The sequence below is a fragment of the Rhipicephalus microplus genome, unplaced genomic scaffold (assembly GCF_043290135.1).
Source record: "Rhipicephalus microplus isolate Deutch F79 unplaced genomic scaffold, USDA_Rmic scaffold_62, whole genome shotgun sequence".
Lineage (NCBI taxonomy): Eukaryota > Metazoa > Arthropoda > Arachnida > Ixodida > Ixodidae > Rhipicephalus > Rhipicephalus microplus.
Genome location: NW_027464635.1, coordinates 84113 through 108551, shown reverse-complemented (window position 1 = coordinate 108551; position 24439 = coordinate 84113). Strand labels below are relative to the sequence as shown.

Here is a 24439-nt window from a genome sequence, read left to right as displayed (position 1 = left end):
AGCCCTATCGGAAAAAAGCGAATGGTGGGCATGGTGGAAACCACCACCCACCATTACAGTGGATTAATGTAGTGGGTGAATGGTGGGAAACGCCCACCATGGCGCATGGTGGGTATGGTGGGTGCTGATGTGCCGGCAACACTTGAGCGCGAAATGACGTCAAAATCACCGTGACGAGCTGCCACAAAAAATAAAAAAGAATTCTATAAAAACGGTATAAAAACATCTGTTCCGTAAAAAAAAAAACAAAACGCCACGGAGGATCGAACGTGCAACCTGCGGGTTCCCATTCGAAGACGCTAACCACTGCGCCACACCAACATGACGCTGATTACATGTTAAATACTTAGTTGGCATACAAACTTAAGGTTCAACTTGGTTATGTTTGTCGTGTCACAACATAGACAAGATCTACACCTGCTACTAAATATTGCACATTTATTAAATACAAGCAACTGCGGCCTGTAACGATTGCCACTATGTTAATGACACTAGTGCTATTTTTTGCAATTCACAACTTCAAGAAAAAAAACCAAGTGGACTGGGGAGCAGTGACAGTTTACCGGCGGGGTCTGCCAAGTTTAATATCCATTTCGCGCTCGTTCTAAAGGGCGACATCTGTTCACGCTTTATGACGCTTCTAGGCTCATTCCACAGATACGCCCGCCTAATTTATTTGATTGATTATTGGGATGCTTTTCGCGCAATGTAGAGGGCGGTCGCGCCAGCGCAATGCTGTAGCTCTTTCGCTAAAGCAACAACTACATAACGGCTTGGCCAATACGAATGCAGTGTGCCGGAAACATTACGCTATCATATTGGTTCACCAAGCACACGAATTGCCACGTCTGAGTTCTCGTACATAAGCTAGAGAAGTGCCGGCGAGTGTGACCGGCGGCTGTCGGTGAGAAGACACTTAATTACGTTCTCTGGGAGTGCTTTAATCCCGTCGCATCGATGTTTGTCGCTTCTTGAGCGGACACCTTACACAATGAAAAATGCTTCATTTAGGTTAATTGAGGCCATATGGCTGCGCTGTATTGTCATACTTAATCGTCGTAATCATGTATTCTGAAACCCGGAAGCACGGATAACACAATTCTACGGGCTCGGTCAGTAGGCCTAACCTTTGGTGAAAATCATGGTGGTAGAACATGTAGTGTACAGATCCCAGCTTTGTACACTATATAAATTGCACGCCATTATAAGCCCACCCATCATCTGCTTACTGCTTCCCAGCATTATCGCGATGGTGGGCAGAGTTTCTCAGCTTGGTACACCACGTGGCCCATCATAACAAGCAGCACCCATCATCTGCTTAGTGCTTCCCAGCATTATCGCAATGGTGGGAAGAGTTTCTCAACTTGGTACACCATGTAGCCCACCATAATAAGCACCACCCACCATATGCTTCGGGCTTCCCAGCATTATCGCAATGGTGGGCAGAGTGTCCCATTATTGCCCACTATCTAGCCTCTGCTTTCCACCATCATTTCCACTTTACCCATCATCTGTACACCATACCACCCAGTATGTCCCAGCATAACCACCATATTTTCCACTACGTCCCACCATAGCCATCATAATTTCCACCATGCCGACTATTATTTCCACCATGCCCACTATTATTTCCACTACTCCCACTATGTTTTCCAGTATCCACCATGGCAATTTTTCCGATAAGGAGGCCTCTCCCATGTACAATACTTGTTACTGTACGTGCCACTTGTCCGCTTCTGAGCGTGCTGTTCGGTTCGACAAGGTGAACCCCGTCTCTTGCGACTTTCTGTTCAACAGCCACCTCTGTGCGTGGTTCAATACGAATTTGCTCATGGTATACCGCACTATAAGGATATCATTGTGTTCAGGGGCACCTGAGTTTACACGTAGCCAGAAAACCTCCCCATTGAGTGCGAGCTCTTTCTTCGAGAAATCAATAAGAAGTCGTGCTGCTCTACAAAAATAAAGGCCACCTAGTAGCTTGCACGGGCTACCTAAAATTTCTCAGGCTTATTGGTGGTGCCAAATTCCAGTCTTACTTCGGCTTAACGGTGGGGGGTGACCACACCTCCCCCAATTCTTTTGATGAATAAGTACTTTCTCAATTTGAATGTAGCACCTATTTTGTTGGTTAATTCTTCTAAAGTTACATTTATGGAGAAGCCGGTGTCAATTACGAGTTGTGCATCTGTACCATTTGCACGAGTGGGGACTGCAAGACGCTGACTTTCCGACAATGTGCCGATAGGGTGGCCGAGCTGGCCTCCTAGGCCCAGCCGTACTCGTTTCCCGAAGGATTGTGCTGTCCATTCTGGCTTTCAAGGGGCACCGCTTGATGATTCCTGCCATTTCAAAACCGCTGCCAGCACTGTTGCGCTGTGTGGTCTATGCGCGGGCAAATTTGGCATCGGGGACGGCCGTCGTTGGTGCGGGAGTTTCGTGGTGACCAAGGCATTGGAGGGCGACGCATCTCGTCCTAGATGCCTTTGAGCCGGTCAGAAAGCGGCGTGATGGAGTTAGCTATTGTCTTTGGGTCTTTTTCGCGGTCGGCAGCCTCCCGCGGGCAACGCAACTCGGCCGCGGCGCAGCTGGTGACACACAGAGGGGGCTGTATTGTTACTGCGGTGGGTGCAATTCCAACCAGAGGTACGATGTTTTGCATCCACATCTGCATGCCCGTAGAATAGTATGTGCCAATCGGCTGGGGCCCTGACGCAAGGCTGATCAGGGCTGCTTGGTTTATGCGCTGCAAAATCTAGTGGAAATCAGCGAAGGTTTCCGGGCTCGCAATTATCATTTCTTTACTGAATATCCGGTCAGAAACAGTGCAAAAGGTGTCACAACCAATCTTCCCGCTGTCATCTATGGGTTTATCGTAGCACAAAGCTGAACAACATCATAATAATAGTGCTCAGGGGTTTCAGACGGCAGTTGGATCCGGTTTCGTAGACGCACATGAGCGATCTCAATCGAGTGCCGACTTGTGAACGAAGTCCCAGAGAGCGTCGTCCACTCTTCCCGTGAACTTGGGGCTCCCATTAGAATTTGAGTAGTGAGCCATTTTTTCGCATCACTGTCTTAGGCCAAATATAAAAATTTAAGCTTTGTGACTTCGTCTCAATTGTTCAATGACGCTACATGTTGGTAGTAAAGTAGCCACTCAGATATAGATTCCTTTGGTGCGCCTCTGAACACTGGGCGTCTGACGAAAGATTTTGCTTGGGGGGTAGACATCGCGGAGAGGAATGTAGGAGGTTCCGTCGCAGTAGAAAAGTCCGAGGTTAGTTTTAATGCTTGTTATTGACTCGGGGCATAACTGCAGAGCTGTAATATCGCTACTGAGGAACCTCCACCACTTTGTAGTGAAACTTCGGGGTTATTTAAGGTAGACACATCTGATGACCATCCAGACAGAGTGTGGGAGCGATTCTGCCCAGGCAAGCGATGACAAGTCGACACGATGATTTCGGGTAGCACTCATTGGGGGTTTATTTATCTAATACAACTTAAGTTTACACAATACACTAAGTCACAAATACAAAACACGGAAAATGATGGCATACCCTTCGGCTTGCATAACTGGTCTCCGGTAGTGAAATGCGCAGTTGACCCCGAGTCCGCTCACCCCAAAAAAGTCCCGAGTCACTGCTTAAATAGGGCTTTCCAGCATCCACGGGTGGGCGGGCCAATCAGGCAAGTCGAGGATTACCAAACCCATCACAAGTTTTTTGGTCGCGTGAAGCCTGCGTCGCAACAAAACTGTAGCAGCTTTTTGAAACGGGCACATTCAATACAACGGCCTTGACGCGCAAAAAATTGCTCAAATGTCACTCCCCAATTGCCCCGGAGGACGCAAGTGGCAGCTCGCTCGTTTGGGTCGTGGTAGTAGGGGTCAGAAGAGGAGGAAATCACCTAATTTCTGCAGCCTGGTTGGCAATACTGCGCAGTGCCTGGTTTCACGCGTGGGGTGCCCAGTTACCGACCGTTTGGAGCTTTTTTTCTCCAGACACTCATTCATCGTCGGAGCTCCCTCCTCGGGAAAAGTCGTTGAATAGCGCCTCTAACTAGAGCATCTGGCAAAGAAAGAAATCTAGCTTTAGCTCAAAAAGAAAAAAAGCTTTCCGCGAGACATTGCCTTCGTGATAATAACATTAATAAAGGATTTAGGGTAAACATGAGCGAAATAAATTTACTTACCTACGCAGATGACATTGTTATATTTTCTGAAGATAATTGAAGTGTTGGCAGCGTGGTTGACGTGACTGCGAAATTTTGTAGCATGACCGGCAGTGCAGTAAACTGGAGCAAATCGCTGGGTTTTTGTAATAGAAGCTTTGAAGGTACTCATCTACGTTACCAAAACATGACGTGGAACACGATGCAACGAAGTACCTTGGCGTACGTATACAACATTAGCATTATAAAAAACTGATTCGCAACAGTCAATTGATGGCGCGAAGGAGAATGCAGCCAAATTAGGAGGCCGAAACTTGTCTACATTCACACGAGCTACAGTCTGTATTCTTGTTCTTGTTGCGAATATGTGATATGTACTGCAGTTGGTATGTATCTCTAGAGCAAGTATACAGAAATTGCACAGAGATTTCGCAGTGTATATATGGGCCTCAGCTTTGGAACGAACGAGCCGCACTAATTTATTTCGGCCACTGAAGGCAGGCGGCTTCGGTTTAGCACACTTATTTTTGAAACAGGTAGTGTCTCGATTCCTATTTTTGCGGGATCAAAGAAGCAACTTGATCACGAATAACAAGATTCCTAAGCGAAGTGGTATAGTCTTTTTGATTTTTGCAAGCGTGTTTTTTATTGGAGTATCTTGGCAGCGTCATTCGGAAGAACTGTATAAAGATGTTATAGTCGTCACATTACCCATTCCGTTTTGTTTTTTTCGAGCCATAAATGGTTAAAATTGTGATGCAAATGTGTGGAAACGAGTGAAGAAAATGCCAATTCGTGCGTCTTGGAAAACCTTTTTCTTTCAGCTACACAGTGGAACTTCGCCTCTGAAGCATTTGCTAAAAGAGAAAGGGATTTCTGTGTCATGAACAATCAATTGTCTTAGATGTAGAAAGGCTGAGACGATCGAACGTATATTCTTGAATTGTTCTGATGCGCTATTTTTGTGGGACATGCGAAAACGTACCTTGAAAAAAGAGTTACCAGTACCACCATACGGCGTATACGCTTTCTGCCAGTGATCAGTGAAGATAGTGCGCTGTATGATACGCTCATGGTGATGATGCTACCCAGCATTTAGAAGCCTCGAATGGCAGTGCGCTATTAAGGCAACTGTATATTGTCACCGAGAGAATACTTCAATGAGAGCATTGTTTAAATCCGTGAAAATCTTAAACATAAGACGGACAAACCAGAGTGGTGGGAACTCTTGAACAGATTGATAATCCATCAACCATCCGTCAAGCATTGACCAAAGGGTGTTTAATGTTTGTTTTATCAATCTTTCCTTTCTTTGATTTGTATCGCAACTTGGTAATAAAGAAAAAAACATGGCTTAGTTGGTTAACGCGCCTGCTTAGTAAACAGGGGATCGAGAGTTCAAATCTCACCGGTGCCTCGAGAGTCGAGACTAACATCTCTCTATACTTTGTTTTTAAAATACAGTTTGAAATACTTAGAATGGTCTTACTGTCTGAACACGACGTCTACGCCGGCGCCGTGGCTTAGTTGGTAAAAGCGCCTCTCAAGTAAAGAGGAGATCATGCGTTCGAATCGCACTGGTGCCTCGAAAGTCAAGACTAACGTCTCTAATTTTTTTTCTTTGTTTTTGAAATATAGTTCGAAATAATTCGAGTGGTGTCACAGCCTGAACGCGATGCCTGTGCCGGCGCCGTGGCTTAGTTGGTTAAAGCACCTGTCCAGTAAACAGCAAATCGTGAGCTCAAATTTCGGCGGTGCCTCGAGGTTTTTTTTCATATTTCTATTTCTTTAAATGTGGTTCAAACTACTTCGAATAGTGTCCCTGTCCAAACACGATAACTTCGCCGGCGCCTAGTTGGTTAAAGCGCCTGTCAAGTAAACATGATATTGGGAGTTCAAATCTCATCGGTGCCTCTAGTGATTTGTTGACGCCTGTCTCTCTCTTTTTTTTAATATGATTGCAATACTCTGAATGGTGACGCCATAAAGTAATACTTGTAATTTGTATGTCACTCTATGGTGCCACTGCCGGAAGTCGATGCCCTCACTGGCGTCGTGGCTTAGGGCACTTCTCTTCCGGCTTTTAAGCGACACGTTCGAGGGATGTTTGGTTCCAACGGAGTGCTTTCAGAGGCTAGGGCGGGCCGCGGTAGCAGGTTTTTTGCGCGTATTTCTGAGAGTTATCAGGTTATAAAGCTTAATATGCCTTCCGGACGCATCCTTGCGAACACTCTTTCCATGCATGGTGATCCAAGAGCCTGGCCCCACCACGTCGAAAACTACAGGGACACTTTGGCCACAGTTGGTGCGCTCACCGACGTTTTGGCGTTGGGGGCGTATCAGATGAACCATGTGTGGGCTGTGACAATGACGAGTGCAGTCGCCGCTTAGAAACTGCTCTCCACTGTCGATATAAAGGTAAAGAATCTCCCATGTTTGCTCATCAAACCCAATAACCGCGAGGTTCACTTTAACATGCATTGGTTGCTGCCCCGCGTGAGCTATGAAGACGTGCGCGTAGCCTTGACTGCCTACGGGAAAGTTTTAGAGGTGACGCGGGAGAAGTGGAGAGTGCGAGGCGTCACCAGAAACAGCTCAAAGACGCGTTCAGTGGGCTTAAAGTTACATTGCAACGTCAAAGTTGACGACATTTTGCATCAGTTGAACATAGCAGAAGAGTTTACTCTCGTTGTTTACCCGGGCGGTGCGCCGCTGTGCCTAGGTTGCAAGGTTACTTGGCACATAGGTCGGGAAGGGAGAGTGCTCCCTTGTAATTGTTGTTGTAGATTTAGGCACAAAGAGGCGGAGTGCGCAAGAACATACGCCAGCATGACCGTACCAATGCAGGCAACTGACGTGCGGGAGCACCTCATCGACAGGGAACACCCGTAGGAAACAGCAGGAGCGAGCCTTAGCTCGGCTGCCCAAGACGGGTTGTCAACCTTTCAAGAGAAGGGCTTGTGTGCTGCACCAGGTAAGCACCCGAAGTCAAGCATCCCAACGAAGGCGTAGACGGTAGAAGTGAATTGGTCGATGCAAGCAACGGTGACGACACTATTTCCAGCGAAGCTATCAAGACCTCCTCCGAGCCGAAACTGATGACTAGGGTTAACAGCGACAATACAAGTGCGACGGGGAAAGATCCTCATGACACGATAGACAAGACGGAGCCCAACGTCGTTGCGACAGGTAAGTACCCGCCAAGATGACTCCCCTGAGGCGACCTCTCACTTGGGCACGGCCGAACATCTCAGCGGAACCCAAGACTACGAAACCACCGCCTTCGCCACCGTGGGGACTTTAGCGGGGTGAAGCATTCAGGAAGTAGGTACAGATGTTAGGTCAGCACCATGCCCTTGGGTTTTTCTTCGCCTCACATTGATACAAATAGACAATTCAGTCAGTGTGGCTACGTTAAATGTGCGTGGCCTATAGCCTCAAGGAGAAAGCAGTGTTAGATGTAGCGAGTAATGAGCGACCTGGAGTTTGACATTTAGGCATTACAGGATACTATGGTCGATGAGGACGATGAGAATGGGGGCATGGTGCTCCAATTGTTGGTGCGTTGCTACGCTATAGCTAGCCTACCATAAGAACTTCTTCCAGCTGGGTGCTTTTCGTTCGACACAATTTAGGTGCTAAATTACACGCCGTAACGTCGTGTCCGTCTGGCCGGCTCGATGTATGTGATCTTTTGTTTTCATCCTTAGAATAGCGTGTAGTTTCTTTGTTCGCAGCAACTGTTGGTCATGAAATACGTGAATTTTCGAACAGATGAAGAACTATGCCTAGTGTAATAAGCTACTTACTATTGTTGGAGACTACAACTGCGTTGTTTAAGCCAGAGATATAATAGCACTCGACAATACAAGGAGGCAAGTACCCTGGTTCTAAGCAATATTTCAAGAGACCAAGGCTTAGAAGACGTGGCTGCATGTCTCTCTGGTAGTCAGACTGCACAGTACACCCACTTTAAGTAAGCCAGCCACGCCCGACTTCGTAGAGCATGCGTGAGTCTTAATTTCTTGCCATTTTCCAAGGAATGCCGTGTTGACGCAGATTATTTTAGCAATCCCTGCTTGGTGAGCTTTCCATAAGCAAGCACAAAAGAAGAGAAGAGGGACTTCGAGTGGCAGCTGTGGAAATCGAATTCGAACTTGCATGCTGAGTGATGAAAAGTTTATGACAGAAGAGAAAAAGGAGCAAAAGACAAGCATATGCGCAGGAACTTGGAAAAACTCGCTAGTGAAGAATTCAGGATGCCCGGCATATTCATAGCCAATATTCGCACATTGAAGCGTAACTTATCACAGTGTGATATAGAAATATATCGCGGTGCTAAGGTGTGGGCAAGGGCTGAAACACTGATAACGCGAGAGGCACCGTCAAAATGACCATAGGGCTCTGAAAAGTGGCATACGCGTCGTAATCCGATAACAGTAATTGATTTAGGTTGATTGATTGATATGTGGGGTTTAACATCCCAGTAATTTATTTAGGTGGTAAGGTCAATGACGCAGTATAAGATATTGAGTGCGCTTTTTTCGGGTACTTCAGTCACTTATTAGCCGCCTGCTCTGTTGATGTGGAATGGTTCAACAGTTCAGTTCAACACTGATGCCAAAGTTAGGCAACAATGCGAAAAAAAAATATTAAAGGAAGTGACTACGGAAAAGGGCGTTATATGTGCCATTGAAAATATGCATCTGGGGAAGTCCCCGGGCTCTGATGATCTAATTTCCGCCTTTTAGAAATATTTAAAAGCAGCAATCCTCCAGTCTTTGCTGACGTATAAAACGAGACGTTTGAGCTGAAAGTGTTACCCACGTCTTTTTTATCTTCTCCCACTATTGTAATACCGAAATGAGAAGACCCCATGGCGCTGCGCAAAGTTACTTCTTACCGCCCGATTCAACTCACAAATCGAGATTACAAAATATCAATGGAAATCGTAGCTAAGAGGTTGCAATCAGTCATTACGAGGCTCCTGGGCCCGTCAGACGTGCAGTAATACAGGCGGAACTATCTTCTCCAACATACACGTGGCAAGGTGTATACCCTCTAGTGTTGCGACGCAATGGGTGCACGAGTGGCTTTGCTCTAAAACGACCACGAGAAAACTTTCGACAGGGTGCCGCATGAAGTTTTATTGTGCATTAAAGATCATGTGAACTTAGGTAAAATAATTAGACAGGGGATCACCATGGCGTATCTAGACTGCTCAACGCGGCTAATCATCAATAAGAAGGCGGGGGAGTGCATCCAAGTGCTGCGTTTGGTCCGCCAAGATTGCGCTCCGTGGTCACTATTGTTTTGTTTGTACATAGAGCCTTTTATTTGAATGTAATGGAGAACGACTTTACCCGTGGGTTTAACCTGCTTTGGGTGGAAGTCCAACGATTGGCTCATGCAGACAATATTGTTATGTTTAGCACTGATTAGACAGTATAACGCAAGCAGTAAAATGTGTTGAATGTTTCTGTGCTCCTAGTGGTAGCACGGTAAACTGTAGCAAAAGCCTTCACTTTTGGCGTGGCGATTGGCCGGAAACACCTGACACTTTTGCCAACATGCCTTGTGTTACCGCACAGATGAAATACTTGGGTGCTCCCCTTCAATGCTGCAGAGACAGTGGTTTAATTTGCAGGAGTGAAGCGACTACACTGTGGACAAAAGTAAATTAGTGTAACGGCTGGGATCAGTCGATGTTTTCAAAAGCCACAATACTCAGTATATTCTTAGAGAGCAATAATTGGTATATTGCTCAAGTCTTACATTATTTAAGAGCTATCATCCAAACAATTCACCGTGTGTTTGCAGTGTTCATGTGGGCATCGTCATGGGAGAAGTCAGGTCGCACAAATATATTTCTTTAAGTGCGTAATCAAAGACTGGGCTTGACTCATTTGTTTTTGAGACAGGCATTAAGTCGCTTTTTTTTGTAAGGGATGGGAGAAACCCGTTCCTGCGCACTTTTTCTCAAGTTCGCCTGAGGCAACACTTGCCCAACATAGTGGTTGGTTTAAGCAACAGCTTGCCCGAAGGTATTTATGACTTCTTTCGCAAAATTGTGCTCTCCTGTAGGTTTCTGCTAGCATGGTCTTCTCTCGGATGCTTGGGTGAAGTCAACCGTGAAAAGCAGTCAAGGATCTCATTGATGTGGTTTTACTTATGCCTCTGTATCGGTCTCTTTACCGACGAGGTCATGGTCACAACGTAATATAACGCGTTGAGGCCATGCCATTACAAGCAGGTATTAGGAATACATCTTTAAACTACACACCGGTACGCTGACCGTCAGGTCTTGGTTGGCTGAAAGTGGTCTCTTTTTAGATGCGGAGCATCTTATACTCGCGCCTTGTAGTGCGCCGTCCGCACCGCTTCTCGAACATTCGACAGCTGACGCGCGCGCATGCGCCGTCGCGCCGTCGCCCACTCTTCCACCATCTGTGCATCCCTTCCTCCTCTACACACCGCGCGCGCTTCACTCCTCCACCATCTGTGCACCCTTCCTCCTCTACACACCGCGTTCGACATCTACAATTCTCCTGATTCTCCAGTGGACGCGCATGTGGCGTCGCGCTTCGAGAACATCCAACAGCTGACAGTGCATGCGCCGTCGTGGTGTATGTATACTCAAGGTCGGCGCTCGCTCGCTCAGTTGCCGCTCGTCGGTTGGTTTGTACGGCGCGTCGACTTCCAAGGTCGCAGTGAAATGAATTCCAACGAATCCACAAACACAATGATCGACGTCCCTTCGACCAGCGCCGCCCTTTCGCATACGTGTGTACGTGTTCACTCATTTAACACCCCCTCCTACAACCACGTTAATCAATTTAGCCATCGACCCAAGTAAGTCGCAATTTAACACCCCATTTCACAACCACGTTAACCAATTTAGCCATCGACCCAAGTAAGTCGCACTTTAACACCCCGTTAACCAATTATATGGTCCGCATCCTCCTCAGTGTTCCCCCGAGGGAAGCTGCGGGCAATTTTTTTTTGTTGGGGCACACACTATACATTAAGCCGACAGGAGAAGACCGTTGAGAATGTATTCCTGCAATGTTGGAACGGGGTCTTGCAATGGGATGTGCTTCAGCGCACGATCAAAAAAGGTTTTCCGCTTGATTTCCATAGGATATGCTTCTTGACAATACAAAGTGATCACGGCATGCCTTCCGACATCATCATGCTTATAGCTCTTCATAGCATTTCCAAGTGGAGAATGGCTATAAGACACTTCGATGTGCATGTAAGAGCACTTAGGCAATACCTTGAAGAAAAGTTGAGAGATTTTGTAGAGCACTGAATTTGCAGGAATGCACGTGACAAGGGTTGCCACTTGTAGGCTTATTGTCTATAAACCATTTGAATGGATCCGTGGCTGTGCCATTATGTGGTCCTAAAACATTTGATTGTGCTGTGTGTTTTTCTCTAAATGTGTATATTTTTATGTTGGCCAAAGGACGGCAATAAAAAAATAGGGGCCATGGCTAGCTTAAAGCACCTGCCTAGTAAACAGGAGAGCGTGAGATCAAATCTACGTGGTGCCTCGAGGCATTTGTTGACATCTGACTTTCTTTTTTGAGTATGGATCCCAATACTCTGAAAAGTGGCACCATAGAGTAATAGTTTTACACTATATTACACTATCGTGCCACTGCTTGAACGCGATGCCCACGCCGGCACCGTGGCTTAGTTGGTTAAAGTACCTGTCTAATGAACAGGAGATCGCGAGATCAACGTTCACCGCTGCCTCGAGAAATTGAATGACGTTATAGCGGCATCTTTTCGACGGCGCGCAATACGGAGAGTGCGCGACCACAAAAGAAAATAAAGGTTGCGCTAAGTAATGGCCCGTAAAGCCAAGGCTCGCGTTCCCTGCTGACGTCAATTGCGTTCAGGCGTCTCTTTCCTTCGCTCCTGCGGTGTAAGCCTACAAAAGGTGATTTAGGAGGAAGAAAATGACTGATCCGAACACGCCCTCAACTGAACAAGCCTCACAGAGTCTGCAGGACGTCTCGGTGGTGCAACGGCGTCTTCCATCTATCTCGCCCCAGAGCGCACAAGTTTGGTTTCACCAGCTTGAGGCGCAATTCTCGCTGTATCACATTACCTCGAAGAAGACCCGCTAGTACCACGTAGCCTCAGTCCTTCCTCCTGATGTTGGCAGCGAGCTCTCCGACGTCTGGTCCAACTCCTCGGACACGATGCCTTATTATAACCTTAAGACCAATGTTCTGGAGCGATTCATGCTTTCTGAAGATGTCCGCCTGCAGCAGCTCCTCGCAGAGAGTGACCTTGGTGACAAGCGCCCCTTCCTACCACAGCGCTGAATGCGACAGCTGCTTGGCGAGCAAGCCATCTCAACCCAAAAAGCGTTGCGTCGAGCGTTCTTCCTCTAACGTCTTTCCCAGCCAATACGTGTCCTCTTCGCGGCGACTGGCGACGTCAACCTTTACAGACTAGCGCAGCTCGCTATGAGGTTCACGAAATGACCACCCAGTTTATGAATGCTGTCTTACAACCAAGGGACACGGTGATTTTGCGACTTGAGGCCTGCATCGATGAATTCACCTGCTCGATTTCTGCAATCCGAAGCCCCTCCAGGAGACACATTCGTCCAAGGCAATATTTCTCCAGCCTGATCTGGCCACTTTCACACACGTCTTCATGCGCCACGACGCGGTCACACCACCTTTAACGCCAGCCTATGACGAACCAATCCACGTCTTTTCTCCTACCAATAAACTACCACTCTTCTACAAAATGGCTGTGAACAGACAGTCAGCTTGGACCAGCTTAAGCTGGTGTACCTGGCGACCACCGTAAAAAGCCTTTCATATACGCCTTACCTCCCGTTGGACTATCCACAGCAAGTCAGATTTGGACCTCTAGTTTACAAGGGGAGCCATGTCGCGCCCTCGTTTCGACGGCGCGCAAAACGGAAAGTATGCGACAGCAAAACAAAAAAATTAAAGACTGCGCTTCGTGGTGGCACGTGAAGCCAAGGCTTGCGTTCCCTGCTGGCATCGATCGTCGTTCAGGTGTTTCTTTTCTTCACCCCTGTGGCATAAGCCTCCAACGTCCCCCTCTTGTGCAAATATGGTTCGTGTTGTGTCGCTAGTATCGGTTTCAGTGTGTAGTCTAGCAACACTGTATGTGCTGTTGTCTTATATATGTTGGTGTTATAAGATCAACCGTCATTTTTCATGTTGTGCTACTAGAGCGCGTGCGCTCGCTTCTTCGTGGCCCCGGCCACGGCAGCATTTTGGCGACGAGTTTTATTGAAGGCGTTACTTCGCCTGTGTCACGCCACCACGTCATGAGCTTCTCCAGCCTCACTTCACCGCCACCGTTTCCGCCCGCGCAGGGCCACCCACCAGTTACATGGCCGCAATGGTTTTTAATGTTTAAAACCCTTCTTTTGGCCTCCGGGACATCTGACTTTACGCCCGAACGACACAAACCCTCCTGATTCATAGTCTGGGAATCGAGGGCGAGCGTATATTTTTCCCACTGCCACCGCACGTCTACGAAACTGCCCCTTCAAGGGGTACCGTGACTGAGACGGTTGAGGTGAAGAATTTGGCCGCATCTCACCATCATAGAACCAAGCCTTCGCGGCGTTGACGCAGCATTTTGCCTTGACAAGCAATTTTGTCGGGGCGCGCCATCGCTTTCACCGCCGCACCCAATAGCTTGGCAAGTCCACATAAGAATACATCACGGCTTTACGGTATCTTGCTACTTCGTGTTCTTTCTTCGCCACGAACGACTCTCTGCGCGACCATTTTGAAGGAGAAATATCGTCAGAAAGTCTCCGGGAATGTCTGATTTTAGAGGGGTCATCGCTCTTTTTTTCGCGTGCCGTACCCCTGGCACAGCAACTCGAGCAGGCTGCTCAGTGAGTTCGTGAGCTTGTTCCCGGCTGCGTTCAGCAGGTGACTTCGTGAGGTGGTCAGTTTTCCAGAGGTTCAACGCGGCCGCGCTTGTCTTCCCATTGGTTGTCGTCGCCGCATCGATGCCCCCATCAACAGTTTCCAATGACTCGGTTTCCCCTTAACCCTTCAGTGGCTGGACCACTGCGTGTCCGTACTAATGTTGTTGAGATTCTCGCAAGCGACGTATTCCGTCCTCCTCCTGTCCCACACAATGTTAGCGCTGTTTTCATTGCAGTCGTATTGGGCACTTATGCGTTGTATTGCTACAGTCGACAACGTCGTTCCACTGCTTCCGTTCAAGGAGTAGGCCGCCAGGACTTGTCCAGTAATGCTGAAGAGCTAAACGTCCTTACCGTGGCTGGTCCTGCATGAGCCGGCTTATTTGTGGACGTTTTCATCACCGGCAAGCCTTTGAAGTTTTTTGTTGACACCATATCACCTGATTTCATCTTTAAAGAAAGCATATTGAAGCAATTTGAGAATGAGTCGCTTCTTTTCGCTCCAAGAGTGAATTAGCTGTTCGATTACTCGAACCGCTGCGTTCCCGCACACGCTTGTTTTTTCATTGAAGTCACCTTCACAGGACGCTCAGCCTATATCCTGTTCTACGTTGCCATTAGTGTGCCTTCACCCTAACAATGGATGCGATCAGAGTTTTGAACCTTCACATTGAAAGTTCGTCTCTGCATTGCTTCGAGACGTCGGCCACGCCAGTGACCCTCAACGCTGCTCAGCTTCCAGACTCGCGCCATGTTTCCCCAGCCAACCCCTTCCGAAGACTTTGTCCAGCGATTTCGGTTCTCTAGCTGCCCATGCCGTGGGTTTGCTGAAGGCTTCATTCATCGTATCAATACTTTACTCGAGGAGCTTCCTGTGACATCGAAACATTGGCGTCTCTAACTCACACTCCGATCTCACGTTTTGGAAGAGCTCCATAGATGTCATCGAAAGCAATAACGTCTCCAAGGAGGTGTCCACCATCGTTGTGGTAAGGAAAAAGGACGGTGGTATGCGACAGTGAGTTGACCATCGAGAACCTAAGAAAGCTGTCAACGCCGATAGCTTTCCGCTTGCTCACACAGAAAAACTCTTGAACAGCCTCATCGGTGTAAAAATCGTTTCAAAATTGCATCTTGCGTCTGCCTACCACCAAGTGCAGGTGCACCCCCGAGAGCCAAGGCTTGACTGCCTTCGCGACTCATGTCGGCCTGTTTTGTTTCAAGAGTTTGTGCTTTGGACTGTCGTCTGCCCTTCGAGTTTTCCAGCAGCTGGTGTCGTAGGTTCTCAAGGGATATTCTGGTGTTTTCTTTTACAAAAACAATATTATCGTGTTCGTCCGCACCGAAGAAGAGCACTTCAGGAGCCACAGTTCTCAACCACATCAAGACCACTGGGCTCAAGGTGAACCATAAGTGCACCTTTTGTGTCAAGGAAGAGCCATTCTTTGGACACAGGGTCAAAGCCCAAGGTTTCGTAAAAAGGTGGATTCAATAATGCCCACCCCCGCTCCTTCTGACGCTGGTGATTTGCGTTTGTTTTCCGGCTTAGTTGAGTACAACGCATACTTTGTTCCCTGCATTTTTAAAGTTGGAGATCCAATGCGTGCTCTGTCATGCAAGAATCAAGTCTTTACGTGGAGTGATGCCGTTTACGCTAGTTTCCGGAAAGTCAAGTTTTTGGTGTCATCCAGCAGAGTACTGCAGATGATGTTGCTCTTCCGGTGGTCGTCTCCATGATTGCATTTGACTGCGGACTTGGGACTGTTCTTCAACCAGTGGATGGGCACTAGCTACGCACAGTTGCATTTCCATCTTGCGTTCTATCTTCAGCAGAAAGCAAGTATGCAGAGAGTGAAGGGGAAGCACTTGCTTGCGTCTGGGCCTGCTAGCATTGGCACACTTACCTGCCAGGACAGAGGTTCACATTTCGTAGAGACCACCAAGCCTTGGTTTCCCTTCTGTCGTCTCGAGGCACAGGAAGGCGTTCTTTGCGCATTGCACGCTGTTCAGAAGATTTAATGCGCTATACGGTGGAGTACCGGTGGAGTATGGTTTATATGATGAAGTACCGTAAATGTTCAGAAAATCAAGTTGCCGATGCCTCTCCCCGCCTTCTAACGCCTGTTTCGCAGGAAGATGGCTCATTCACGGAAGAGGTGGTGTCTTACATGGCGCACTCTGCCTTAGCACAGAGCAGTTCCAGCAGTCCCTACATAAGGATGCTACCATGGATTAAGTAATGTCTTGGGTCTCATCATCTTGGCCACCCCACAAGTTTGTCTCGGGTGAACCATAGCCATTTCTACTGTGCACGAAGAACTGTCAGTGATCGATGACGTGCTTTTGCAAGGAGGCAGCCTCGTAGTCTTTCCATAGCTTAACCAACACGTTCTTTCCAGCGCACACGAAGCACACTCTGGGACCGTTCATACCAACCCATGACTTCGAGAACAATTTTGGTGGCCTGGAATGAACAGACAAATGGAGTTTGCTATCCACGATTGCATAGTTTACAAGCATTGAGGCAAGAATGCAAAGCCTGCTGTAACTCCGCTGCAAGATATTACCCTTTCAGTGAGACCATGGCAGAATGTTTTCATCGATATTCTCCGTCCCATGGAAAGAAATCGCCGGTTCGCATCACCTTCGTAGTCGACTTCTTCAAGAGGCCTGAAGTACAGTTCTGCAGCGAGATGTTGACACACACAGTGACAAGCTTTCTGCTGTCAGTTTTTTTCTCGAGACACTAAATTGATGAACTTGTGTATGACAATGGCCCCCAGATTCCTGCCCCCCCCCCAAAACTCAACCAGCTCCCGAAGATCGTGCTATTCACTTCTGCCACTCTCTTTTGTACTGCCCGCGCGCAAATGAACTTGCATTCCGCTTCTGCTGTGTGCTAATGCTTCGTCCAGACAGCTTTGCTGGAAAATTGACCACTCCACCAAGCCCACATATAGTGCCTTGGCGTCTACCGGTGCACACTGAACCCACAAGTACCTTCTCTGTGTTATTTATTTATTTTCTCCTTTGATTATTTATTTATATTTTAATATTTAGTACTCACAGCACCCATGCAGGCAATATAGGGGGGGGGGGTACAGGAAAAGAACATGAAAATTACAGGTTCACATAGGTTTGTGTAAAAAAGAAAACAGAGAAAAGAAGTAAATTTGCAAGACAAAACATACACAGCTGCACCGAGCACAGCTGCGTCATAAAAGTCATATGTGTTAGAGAAAAAATGCAGGAACCACAAAAATTGATAAAAATGCCATGATAATTAAATCAAAGTGCAGCATTCGTCTAGCCCAAGGGCAAATTAACACCAAAACAAAACAACATAACTTACAACCAAGATACCGCACAGATAACGATGACTGCCAGGCGCACTCTTGTCTATAGGGCTTGGCCGTCGAAAGATTCAATCATTTTTATTGCAGAAGAGAACGCATTCGTTGAAGATATTTTTACAATTGTGGGAGGAAGTCGATTCCACTGAGTGATAGTTCTCACAAAAAAAAGAGTTGTTCAATGACGATGCAGTGCATATATATTCTTTTATCTTGTGTACATGACATTTGCGGGCTGAGAGAAGGTACACGAGCAACCTTTTCTGTGTTAAACAAAAAGAACTGTATGGAGCTTTGTAAGGTATTGTTCTACCAGTGCCTTTGTACAGAGCCATATACATGGAAGGCTTGGACAAGATTTACTCAAGACGGTCAAATATGGGCAGGTTCCTACAGGGCTTAAAACAGTTTCTCAAGCCATCTTGCAGCGGACATTAAAGTAGAACTTCCCAATGAGTCCACATGGATTAAGGTATCTAAGTTTGGATAATGAAGAAGGCGTTCCTTTAGATTTGGTAATGTTTATAGCCCTCTACTGTATATAGCCTACTCACATGGCAGGATACTACAGCGACCCATGCGCTAAGCCATCGAGAATTTATTTCAGACAAATCATGTCTAGCTTTGTTGAAAGTGCGAAGATTCAAAAATCGGTACCTGAATGACTACCGGTGATATAATCTTTGGCTTCACTGAAATAAATTCAAAATTGGCAATATCAGTCTTATTAGGACTGATAGGACGTTTTCTTCATTATCATATGTACTATCTGATGCGTCATGTTTCTGCTGTATTTTGACCAAAACAGGCAATAAATAAATAAAGGCGCCGTGGCTAAATTGGTTAAAGCGCCTGTCTAATAAACAGGATTGTGAGTTTGAATCTCACCGGTGCCTCGAGAGATTCGTTGGCGCCTTTTTTTTTCAATCTGCTCAGTGAAACTCCAAATCGTGGCACTGCCTGAAAGTGGTACCCTCACTTCCGCCGTGGCTTAGTTGGTTAAAGCGCCTTTTTAGTAAATAGGAGATCGTGAGTTCGAATCCACCTGTGCCTCGGGGTATTTGTTGGCGCATTTTTAGGGGCGAAGCTCCTTAAAACCTCACAATGTCCACCGTCTCCCGTCTGTCCGTAACACCATGTAACCTTCAACGTAGAAGCAACAGAAGGCGTTGGTGGTAACAGTTTTGCATGTAACCTTCAACTTATGAGCAACAGAGGGCGCTGTGGTTAATGGTAGATGTGATGGCGCTGCTGTCAACGTTAAATATATATAACCACGTTCCATACCACACATTTTCTTCTCTCATATGGACGAAGACGAAGGCAAGAAAACGCGACGTGCTGAGTATCAGCGCCGCCGTCGACGAGAAGCTACCACGGAGACAAAAGAGAAGCAAGCGGACGCAAAGCGGCAACGGTGACAACACAGTTCTACACCACAGACTAGGGCTAAGGATGCAAAAGCTAAGCGGTAAAAACGCCAAGCCGACGCGCAGTTGAGACAACTTGAAGCGGATGCAAGGCGGCAGTGCCGAAAACGAAAATTCTACACCAGAGACGATAACTAATGAAGCTGTGATTATGAAGTAAAAACATAACCCGGAACTCGGAACCTCATATCAGCTATAAAGAAGAATCACAGCTATCTCACAATCGGTCTCAGCGCTAAATTTTTGAATTAAAAATATATATGTATCACAACCACAATCAGTCTCAGAACTATCTCAACTTTAATCACAATAATCACCACCGAAAGCTTCGCCCCATAATCATCTTCAACCAGATTGAAACGCAGTGATTTTTTTAATGTCTTTAGCATAACTACGAATGGTGGCACCACCTGAAGGGGTATCCTCGGCGGCACCGTTGCTTCATTCTACTTCCAGCAGCCAAGCTGAACGGATCGCAGGGTCATGTGCTCCAGCGTAGCGGCTACACCATGGGCCGCGTGGGCAGTGGAAACAGGAACAAGAATGATGATTGCCACTTCATTTTTCCTCAGCTGCCTCAAGGCAAGCTTGTATTAACACCGTGTTTTTGCACGGGATGCCAGAGCCGGAGTTCAGGGTCGAAGATTTCCGGGATGCGCTGATGCCGACGGGCATGTTGCCTGATGTGGTGATCTTCGGCGCTTGTCAGATTAACCCCTTGTGGGCAAAGACCTTCAACGACGCCGCTCTCACAGAACACCTACTTGCGCTGAAGAAACTTCAGGTGAAGGGGCTGCGTTACGTCTTCATCGACCTGCAGGGTCAGTAGGGCAAGCTAAGGCTGCAGTAGCTGCTACACAGAGTAAAAGATGAAGATGAAGGATCGGCTTTTGTGAACTTCGAAAAACGGGGTAGAAGTGAGTCGCCAGAGGTGGCACATCCACAGAATGGCCGACAAATGTTCCACAACAAGGACGGTGCTGCTCAAGCTCAAGAACGGCTACAAGATTGAGCCGTTCATCGAAGATTGAGCAAAGTTCATCAAGATTGAGCCCTCATCAAATACGTGTCGACAGAGAGTTGGCCTTAGTCGTGGTGCCTGACCGTCCAATGCAGTGCCTGCGTTGCCAACGTACTCTCCACGTCCACCGCAAGTACACGTTCCTGCGGTTCTCCTGCTGTAGACGCTTTGGTCATGTTGAGGCTCACTGCGTGAGTACGTGTGCCTCGGCAACAAGAACTTCGAAGAACGAAGGGGTGGCCGAGCCCGTCATAGACGCGGCCGAAACATAGGAAGGCATTCAAGGAACCGGCAACCCAGTGGTCCTTGCGGCAACCGGGCAGTCGGCGTCGGGTGATGGGAACAAGATGACCGAGACTCCTCGGCAATTGGTGTCATCTGCCGCCGCACCGCCAGCAGACGAGCCTAAGCGTGCCTTGAAGAAAGTTTGCCTGGGGACAGGGTCAACGCTACAGAGACCCTGGGAGAGACGACGGACACCGAGGACATATGTGTCTGCACTGCCACGCTAAAGCGCGTGCGCTACAAAACAAGTGAAAGTGACAAGACGTCGACTGACAACCGCGATCAACCGCCGGTAAAGACTGCTCAAGGAAACTGTTTGCGTTTAAAGCCTAAGCCGAACATTTTTTGGGCGAGAGACTTCAGGACCAGGCAAACGAAAAGAACGCCGGAAAGCAGGATGGTCTTGGATGCAGTTAGCCGGTGGCTGGCCATAAAAGGTAAGCACCATGCTCCAGGCCTACTCTTTCAGCGTGTAAGTTATAATAACACCGACCGCGTCACTTAGCAAAGCTACGCTGAACATCAGAGGGTTGGCGGCTAGGCGTAGGCAAACGTCAGCTCTTATGGTTTGTTACTGACCGAGTTATAGACGTCCTAGCCGTCCAGAAAACTAAGCTTGACGGAAAGGAGGGCACCGGGAACATGGTGCGCTGTTTCACTGATATATAATGCAGTCGTTAGCCATGCTATAGGCACGTCCGCAGGTGTGTTATTTTTGTGAAAAAATGCACGACCTTATTGTTAAAATGTAATTTCATGTCGATCAGAAAAAGTGGTTCATTGTGATTTTCTATTTGGCGACAAAAAATTCCTTGTAATATGGATATACGCGTCACATTGTGTTGAAGAGCGTGTCCATTTTTTTCGAATCTATTACGGTAGACGATTTGCGATAAGCAGGTTATTTTTTGGGGCATTCTAATTGTGTTATAAATGCTCACGATACAGTCAATAGTACTGACATTCGCGACAAAAGAACGCAGTGATGCGCTAAGAAAATTAGCTAAGAAAACGAGAAAGACCTGGATGATGTGTACGAATGTGTCGAAGAAAATCACGAAGTGGTGTGCACGCAATGTCAAGGCACTAGCCACACGTGGTTAAACCGCATGTACCTATCGCTAGACATAATGTCAATATGCATTGGCTTTCCGTAGTGCCAGAAAATTTTTCGAATCATTGCTTGCTTGTTTGTCACATAGGCATGAAGCAACAAAAGGCTTTTAATTGTGAGTTAAGATATCGCATTGACCACGTGAGGTGTGCGCTCACTGTTGGTATTTTGTAAGCAATTATTGTCCGGTAAACAATCGTAGGCGCTCGTTTTGTCCAAGACAATTCTATTACCTGGTGATTCCTCCCTTCTTTAGATACTATTTACAGAAAGGCCAAGCAAGGCTTGCATAATAGGCGCGCTGTTCTCGCAGAGCGCCGACAACAAAGCTTGTATGAGGACTGCACCAAATATTCTATTTAGCAGGTGAACCAGGCGCGCAAGATTGAGGGCGACTCCACAACTACCAAGCATTTTAAACCAAACTAAACATGCCCTCTTTTTTGTATAGTCTTGTTTACTTAGAAATGGAGTCTATTGAGAATAGGCTGTGCGTATTAGGAGACAGGCAACGATTTTCGAGTTTCATTCTTGAACTCGCACGCTCATCAGCGATGCCCGCCCCCCCCCCCCCATTTCAACCTTCTATTCAGGCCTTCTGCGCATCACGGTAGCGAAAATTAAGGTTATGAGCGAAGCATGGTTTGAGAAGAGGCATGACCGACGGGGCACACGGTGCATGAGCCCCAGATAACGAGTGATGAAAAAAAAATATAAAAAGTATCTCTGTCGAGCCGGATTCCAACCAGCGACCTATAGATAACCGCATGAGAATTTTACTACAGTCCACCGCTCTACCAACTGAGCTATCGACGAAACGTGCCGATGTGGTCGGCAGGCTACATAACAAAGTTAGCCGGCGCTACGTGACCTACTTTATTAAGGTGTGACAAGGACTCGCTGTAAACTGTTTCAGCCGCACTTCACGAAAAGTAGCGTGTGGTTACTTCTTTCCATAAACGTACAGTATAATACACTGGTGAATATAACACCGAAAGGCACAATCAGGCAGGAGTAGTAGTGGACACAAAATAACCAACTCTGCAACACCGAGGCATCATTTGCGCTCACCTCAAAACAAATACGTACGACCAGTCAGCTCGTTTGGTCCGCTTTTTTCTTACATAATTTAGTAGAATCACTGTACAGAAGAAAAAAGTGTAGTTTTACATCATTAGTTGCTTGTTTTGGCATAAGAAGTAAAGAAGTGAAGACGCATGGGAATTCGGTACCGTAAAAACAAAGCATCAATGGAGCCTTGCTACGGAAGTGAAGAGAACGATTGATGTGTCGGCCTGTAGCTCCCCTCGGACAAACAGACCTTGGTCTCCTCACTAGGATTGATAAGTCATTCGAGAGTTTTTGAATCTAAGTTAGCGTTTGTTGAGGGCATCTTACGAAAGTAAGACAGCTGCATGACTACGAGAGTAAGACAATAAACATCGTAGTGTATAATGAACGATGAAGAACGATGACGTCAGCGACCTCTGGCGTACTTAAGAACGGACACGAAGACAGCCACTTTGAAGCACACGGCACATATCAACAGGGCAGCATAGCAAAACCACTGATCCTACCGTTGCAGGTTGGCGTGAATCCTTATGCAGCTTGTTACAAAAGAGACAAAATATTCTTGCTTGTAGTTCCATGCTCTCGGTGATGTTGGTTTATTGCTGTGAAGTGTTTGTTATCATTATTACTTTTGTTAACTTCAGGGAATGTGTAACAAAATCCGGGTACCTTATACTGTAGATTTGTTGCAACAAGGTTAGGATAACAAAAAAGAATTTTGTGAGGAGATAGACACCGTTGCAAAAGAAGATGCCGAACTCAATAAAACGTCAGAAATAATTATTGGCCATCTTCATGTGATATAGGATATTCTAAAGCAAATCGAAAGGTTAGAAATCGTACCCCAGCAACAAACTGAACGTCTAGCTATTAGATTTTGAAAACCAAAGCCAAAGACATAGTTCACTCATTTCTGGGGTTCGTTAGGCCACCAGTGAGGTTGAGGCAGATTGACGATACGCCGTAGTAGATAACACTTTCAGAATCAAGTTAGGTGTGGAAGATGAAACAGTGGAAAGAGTCCATAGAGTCGGCAAACAAAGACAAGGTAAGGTATGAGCAGTTTTTTATAAAATCTATCGAATAACGTGAGAAAGAGAAGATAATTAGTAATTGCACGAAATTAAAGGGCACTTCTTTAAATATCGCCAACAACTCTTGCAACAGTTTAAAGAAATGATGGAAAAGTTATGCCCCAGAACAAGCTAAGCGGGTGAAGGTCTCCGACTTCACTATCAAGGGAGAGGGAGAGATTTCTAAAGAGAGAGAACTTCGTCGACGCGCTCTACTTTGATACGAGTTCGCATGTGCAAGGTTGACACGGTACACTTTCTTAGATACCATGAAGTACCACAGGCCGAAAAATGGCACCCTTAACCCGATTTCAGCGTCTGATATGCGAAGCTCATCTTGCTAACACGCCTCTTTCTCTGACTATGCTTTGGTGGTTAACATCTACATATACCACCATAGTTTATTTAATAAATTTCTCATCATGAATATTAGTCGTCAGGGTGAAAATGTACCAAGCGTCAACGAGGATACATCCACGTTGAATGGGCCTACAGCTGCCAAACACCAAAACATACATCCGGAAGGCTCTCCTTTATCAATGTACGGTAAACATTTATTTACGCCTCTAACAGCACGTTTTACTTTCGTGTCATATGCCGATTCCTATGACGGAGGCATTAACTAAGTTTTTTAACGAATGATTACTGTTATACTTTTTTTTCAATAAGTAATACATCATCATCAGCGTCATCATCAGCGTCATCATCAGCCTGACTACGTCCACTGCAGGGCAAAGGCCTCTCCCATGTTCCGCCAGTTAACCCAGTCCTGTGCTTGCTGCTGCCAATTTATACCCGCAAACTTCTTAATCTCACCTGCCCACCTAACCTTCTGTCTCCCTCTAACGCGCTTCCCTTCTCTGGGAATCTAGTTAGTTACCCTTAATGGCCAGCGGTTATCCTGTCTACGCGCTACATGCCCGGCCCATGTCCATTTCCTCTTCTTTATTTCAACTATGATATCATTAAC

The 24439-nt window shown here is 46.7% G+C and overlaps 2 non-coding genes across 2 annotated transcripts; one reads left to right on the top strand and one right to left on the bottom strand.

Annotated features, from left to right (window-relative positions):
* Positions 1 to 18299: 18299 nt before the first annotated feature.
* Positions 18300 to 18371, top strand: TRNAI-AAU (transfer RNA isoleucine (anticodon AAU)). The gene has a single exon. It is a non-coding gene; the product is annotated as a tRNA-Ile (tRNA).
* A 3678-nt stretch (positions 18372 to 22049) lies between these two features.
* On the bottom strand, positions 22050 to 22141 carry TRNAY-GUA (transfer RNA tyrosine (anticodon GUA)). The gene is given in 2 exon segments: positions 22050 to 22086; positions 22105 to 22141. It is a non-coding gene; the product is annotated as a tRNA-Tyr (tRNA).
* Positions 22142 to 24439: the final 2298 nt, after the last annotated feature.